A 7069-nucleotide genomic window follows, 5' to 3' on the forward strand; every position below is an offset into this window, starting at 1 on the left:
ATGTCTTCAGATTTAGAGGCTTTGATCAAAAAGCCAGTTTTGAGAAGGGAGAATTGTCAGGGAGAAGGCTGGGATGATGATTAATAATTTAATTGTAAATTCACGTGAATGGCTAAATTAATAGAACTATGCCAGGTATATCTGACAAACAAGGGGATTTTTATCATAATAAAGAAATAAACTATGAAACCCAATATATTTAAAGTAGTTTACAACTTGTATTTGAATTAGCAGATACATTAGAAGAACAGAACAACTGTGAATTAGCATATGTGACCATGTAGTATGTAGTTAATCAGAGTGGAAATAATTAGTTATTTAATAAATGATGTTAAAATAACTGACTGAATGAAAAACCAAAACAATAGTCTTGTAGATTCTCATGTCATAGCATGTGAATTCTAAGTGGATTATACAAGTACATGCAAAGTGGATACAAACAAAATGGGAAGAAAATGGAGATTACCACCTAATGTTGGTAAAGAAAGCTATGTTCTAAACATAAAATTCATGCAAATAAAGGAGAAACTGATTTAACCGCATATAAAAAATTACTATGATAAAAATTTAAACCAAATCCAGAGGCTAGATAGCAAACATTAACAATTAATAAGACAAGATTGAATAGCTTTAGTTTATGAAGAACTCAGTAATGAAACAATAGTATTTCAAACTAGCCTAGATGAAAATTAATCCAGGGAGATATGCACAAGTTAAAAATCCACATAATAATTAAAATATACATTTAAAAGAGCCATTGGATAACATATTCCTCTTCCTAATTATATATCATTTAAAATTTAATTTAAATTTGATTTTTTAAAGTTAATACATTCATATCATTTAAAATTCAAAGGTAAAAATGTGTGTATCTCGGGGTACCTGGGTGGCTAAGTCGGTTAAACATATGACTCTTGATTTCTGCTCTCTCTCTCTAAAAAAAAAAAAACACACCCACCCCTCACCTATTTTCAGCTCATTAATTCTATCCTAGGAAATACTGAATGTTTGCAATTTCTTATGGAAAGTTTTTTTTTTTTTTTTTAAGATTTTATTTATTTATTAGAGAGAGAGCGCATGAGCAGGAGGGACAGATGAAGAGGGGCAAACAGGCCATCCACTGATTAGGGAGCCCGATGGAGGGCTCAGTTCCAGGATTCTGGGATCATGACCTGAGCTGAAGGCAGACACTTAACCAACTGAGCCACCAGGCACCCTGGAAAAATTTTTTAAAATTAATTTTTAATCAATATTGGTGAAGCCTCAGTGAAAAATTTTTGATGAAAAACTGCAGATTACAATATAAATTGATAATAACCATTCTGGAAAAAATTGTCTATCCAAGCTTTAGTATGTTTCATTGTTGACTCATTCATTCTCATTCTTCATTCTAGGAACTTACCTCAAAGAAATAGTCAAACAAAGGAACAAAATTTGTGAATTGATTGTTAATTATAGCTAGAGAAAAGTTAGAAACAAATTTAATGTATAAACCCCCATTTGAAATGCTTTTTCAACCCTGTAGTATAAGTATACCATTCTCCTCTAATTTCTGCAGAATAGACTATTTAGAGTCCTTATTCTGAGAAAAAGAAAGAACAAGTGATAGAGAAAAGGAAGGAAAGGAACCACATGGCGGGAAGAGGAGAGGGAAAAGATTTTCTATGACTCATATCTGCTGCTTCATTCATTCATTATTATTCCAAACATGAACATTTTTTAGTGCTTACCAAAGGCCTAATCTTTGGTGATATATCATTATGAAAAAAAGTAAATGAAACTCCCTACCACATAGCTCAGAAGATAATCCTTACAGAATCATATGATGGCAATTTACTTTTTTACTTTTACTAAAATTGTGTGGTTCTTTGAGATATTTAAATTTGATAATGAATTTTTATTTTATTTTATTTTTTAAACAAATTAACAGTTTTTTTTTTTTTAAGATTTTATTTATTTATTTGACAGAGAGACAGCCAGTGAGAGAGGGAACACAAGCTGGGGGAGTGGGAGAGGAAGAAGCAGGCTCCCAGAGGAGGAGCCTGATGTGGGGCTGGATCCCAGAACGCCGGCATCACGTCCTGAGCCGAAGGCAGACCCTGACTGCGCTACCCAGGCGCCCCTGATAATGAATTTTTAAATCACTCTAACCAGTTTCCAAAACAACCTCCTCCCCAATATAAAAGTACAAACTCTTCTGGGATTCTGACGACAGTTGAATTATGTTTATTACTAACTTCAGAAGAATTAATATTTATATAATATCATCTCATGTGCAGGAACAGAGCATTTCTCCATGTCTCTTCAGGTGGAGTGTTAAGTCCTAATATTATTTTATTATTTTATGTATGTACTTTTTTTACATCATTAAATGTATTTCCATAAATGTAAAATAAAGTTAAAATATTACAGAAATAAAGTAATAAAGGCATTAGAAAAAATTAGTTAATGCAAAAAGATATTCTTGAGCAGTACTGGAAACACATAAAGAGTAAAGGGAAAAACAAAAACATAGACATAATTGTAACCTAAGAATTGTAAATGAATTAGATTGAAAGAGAATCATAAACAGAAAATAATAGAATATAAAAGATATTGCCAGTATATGGCAGATGAAAGTTAATAATTATCATTTAAATTAATTCCCATAGTTTGCAAAGAAAATAATAGATAATCCATAGGAAAAGATAATTCACACACACAAAAATTTTGAATGAACAATAAAAAAGAAAAGATGCTCGATCTCACTGCCAATGCAAATTAAATCAATATGAAAATGGCGTTTATCCAAAAGATGGGCAAAAATGTAAAATAGTGATAACACCATCTGCAGGCAAGAATACAAGTAAACTAGTGGTATTGTACATTAGTGGCAATATGAATGACCGTGATCTCAGTGGAAATGGAACTACCAATATTTATCGATATTAAATACAAAAAACTTTTAAGACTCGATGAATTCAGTTTGGGGAATTTATTGTAAGGAAATAAAATCAGTTGATAAAAATGTAGCAATAGAATTTATTGCAGCTTTGTCTGTAGTGATAAAAATACAGTAACAATCTGATCAGCGATAAATAGGGAATAAGAGATTATATCATGGTGCAGCACAGAAACTCAATGCTGTTTGTTACAAAGAATGAAAGCTTTACCTGTTAATCTGAAAGGATGTTCGTGATGTCCTTTAAGATGAATTGTAATTTATCAAGTATAGTCCACTGTTTTGTAAAGCAAACAAACAAAAAACTCAATTCTTGACCCCTGCTGTTCTAAATGTGTGCATTTGATTATGGTATAAATCCAGATAAAGTTTTTAAGGTATATACACCCAACTACTTCTCAAGGAATTAGACATGGCTAGGATTAGGGTGAGAGATAATTTATTTTTTTCATCCTCAAGTACTTTTACAAATTACCATGATTTTATACTAGTTAATTTTATTTTAAATATAGTGTTCAGAATTTAAGTCATTATAATTAAAAAAGAGAGCAAGTCAACTGGCAATATTTTATGTTTTAAAGTGCAACTACTTAACACATACTATTTGGTAAATTGATTCTTATATGTGACAAATTTTAGGGTTGCCTGGGTGGCTCAGTCGTTAAGCTGCTGCCTTCTGTATAGGTCATCATCCCGGGACCCTGGAATCTAGCCCCATGTGCTGCTCCCTCAAGGAGTCTGCTTTTCCCTCTCCCTCTGCCTATCACTCTGCCTGCTTGTACTTTCTCTCACTCACTCTCTGTCAAATAAAATCTCGTGTTGTGATGAGCTCTGGGTGTTATATGCAACTAATGAATTGTTGAACACTACATCAAAAACTAATGATGTACTATATTTTGGCTAACTGAACATAATAAAATTTTTTTAAATAAATAAATAAATAAATAAACAAAATCTTTTAAAAAACCCAAATTTTAAAAATGCCAAATTTTAGAGTTACTGTAACTTTAGACTTAGTCAATAATTGTTTCAATACAAAGTCTTATTATATTGTTATTGTTGCTTATTCAGTGTATGTCATGAAGGAATTTTACAGTATACTTCAGATTTAGAATACATTGGTATTCACACTTTTTACCAGGATTACTTTGTATCTCTAATTCCTCTAATATGTTCACAGGTGTCCTGTTTCTCTTCTTTCTATAGTAACAGCCAATTAAACAATTTAATAGACATGTTTGGTAAAAGAGATTTTAAGTAAGTATGATTTTCTCTATGTGTCTTTGTATTCTTGCCTATTTTCTGTGAAATGACTTGCTGGAAAGATCAAGTAATATTTCAAGTAGGTAGATAGAATGAGAGAGGTATCTGAAATTAAATGTGAATAAAATAGGCACTTTTCCAAATGGTGGGTATAGAGTGCTGTTTAGAAAAATATGTATTTTAAGCCAATTATGTTATTCTCTCAGTAATACATTAGAAAGAAAAGGACCTTACAAGCCATATATTTATCTGTCCACATTTGTTTACTGAGGAGACCGAGATTATTTAGTTACCTTTGCTTTGTTTTAATAACTGTGATTAATTTCTCCATATAATAAATAATCAATTATTCTTGATTTTTCAAGCTGATTAGGATTATGGTTTGCAGATACTGTGGTTTCAAGGAGCTTTTGATTCTTCAGTTATACTGATTAATATTTATAGGATTATAAATTAAAACTCAAATGAATTTTTTTATTGATTCATTAAGTGACAATATAAACTCATTACATGGTAACATAACCTAATTTTTATAGAAAATATGTTTTCAAAAAAGAGAGAAAAGTTTATTTTTTTAAAGTTATCTGCTAATCTTTTTAGTGTCTGATTTAGAAGACTACTGGATAGTTATACATTCTTCAGTTTCCTGGAAAAAAGATTGTACGTTTGTGAGAGAATAAGAGTAAAAAAGGAAAATAATATTCTAGTGTTATTATGAAAATAATTTTAACATTATAGACCTCATGAATAGGTTTCAAGTATCCTCAAGGGGTCACAAGACCACACTTTGAGGCTGCTGGCTTAGAATAACCATTTAGTAACACGTATAACTATGTTGAAGGAAAGGAATAGACTGGATGTATATGATTAAATTATATAATCTAGATGGAGAATTCATGAAATCCAGCCCACTGGAATGCACTGGTTCTTTCTAAATGAGATGAACTGAGCTGTTTTCATATGGGTTAGAGAGAATTGGATAGAAATAATTGACATTGCTGGAAGACTGCTTCTCAGGATCAATGTTATGAATAATTCTCCCTTTATTTTCAGAATTCTGAAAAGGACCATCCAGTTAGTAAAATTAAGTCAGTTCTGGTGGCCTGGATTTCTATGAGTGAGGGAAGATAGTTTCCGGACCCCCCCCCTTTTTTTTTTTTCCCCATAGCCAGAGGGATAATATTCTCCACAATTAAAAAGAGAGTTTGGGCTCTGGAATAGTAAGACTAAGACAAGTGTGCACTACTATTCCTAGCAGGGATTTCCCATTTGTATTTTCTATTGTTCCTATACTAAAGGTAGCCAAGTATTGGCTCCTAATAGCAGCCAGCATGTTGACCTTCATTCTATAAATCATACCTACAAGATTGTCAGGTATTAGGATTATTGAAAACTGGAGGGCAGTAGGCACTTTACTGAATAAAGACAAAAATTTAAGGCTTAAACAATGATCAAATTATTTTACATTATCCAAATAACATTTTACAAAGGGCTGCCTTGTAAAGCCCTTGATATTATACTGAATCTCAAGATATCATTAAAAACCATTATGGGAAGATTTAAAGTTAATTGTTATGATCCTGACCTCCATATCACCCTCCATAGGAAGGTACCACTTTCTACCCTAAACATTTGTCAAATTTGTCTCTATAGTGGGCAACTTCAAAAATAGATATTATTTGATAGGAAGAAACCTGAAGTAAAAGGTTCTTTGCTTGTATGTCACTATTCATATTTAAAAGTTTAGGAACTTTCAACAAATCCTTTGAGTGGCATAGTTGTTGGAATGCGGTAAGCCCTGACTTTGCAAACTCTTTTAATGGTAAGTCTCCAATGAGAAGGCATGTTTAATCGAAAGGAAGGTCACAGCTCCTTTCACTTACACTAGAAAGGTCATTCTAACACCAGCAATTTTGAAGAGAACCAAAGAAGTAATTAAGCTGCCAATAATTGTAGAAGACTCTTATGGAATAAATTGCCCTTGACCCCTATTTATTTTGGTCAAGAAACATCTTACAGGATTTTATTTTTATCTATGGCTACTACTGCAAGTTAATCTTTTATTTCACGCTAAAATAAAGTCAGGGGAGAAAAATGATCCACTGAGGAAAGAACAAGGACTTATGTCTGTAATATGCACTTAATTTTAAAATGTAGATCCACACTTAAAAAGCCTAGAAATATCAGTGTTGGTTTGTCATATGATCTCTACACTCTTTGGAAGGTATTCAAATCACCCTCAATGGACACTGGACAGTGGTAGCATTAACATACTTGTCTACTTGCATTAGCACAAATCGCTACAAGTGCCTGCTTTTATCCCTCTTAAAGTTGTTGGGAGTCCTTAGAAAGTCAGAATTTAAGTAGTTTTACTGTTTTGTTAAAATATTATTTTTTAAAAGCTATTTGAAATAAATGTTTAGAACAGTAATTTTAAATTTCAAGTAAGATTGACGGTGAGTACCTGTCAAGGAAGACTAAACAATAAAGTGAGGGAAAGGGAGTTATATAGTTTGGACTAGCATACTTGATATAATAATTTTATTGTAATTGAAATTGAATTTATTTTAAAATGTTAAATACCATTCCAGTTTGGTATTAAGGCAGATGTAAGTTGTTTTTCCAAAGAGAACATGAGTTAAACATGGTTGAAAACCCTCAATTTAGAGAATTACATTTTTTTGTTTTGTTTTGTTTTAAATGATGGGTCATCAAAAGTCTCTGGAATAGTGACTTACTAAAATTAAGGTTCTCTTAAACTCAGAAATTCTAAGATGTCTAGCCAAATGTTAATCACTAGAGCTGGGTAATGGATATAAGGGAGTTCATTCAATTCTTCTTTCTTTGAAATGTTTGGAATTTTCC

This window comes from Ursus maritimus, unplaced genomic scaffold (genome assembly GCF_017311325.1).
Source record: "Ursus maritimus isolate PB19 unplaced genomic scaffold, ASM1731132v1 scaffold_15, whole genome shotgun sequence".
Classification (NCBI taxonomy): domain Eukaryota; kingdom Metazoa; phylum Chordata; class Mammalia; order Carnivora; family Ursidae; genus Ursus; species Ursus maritimus.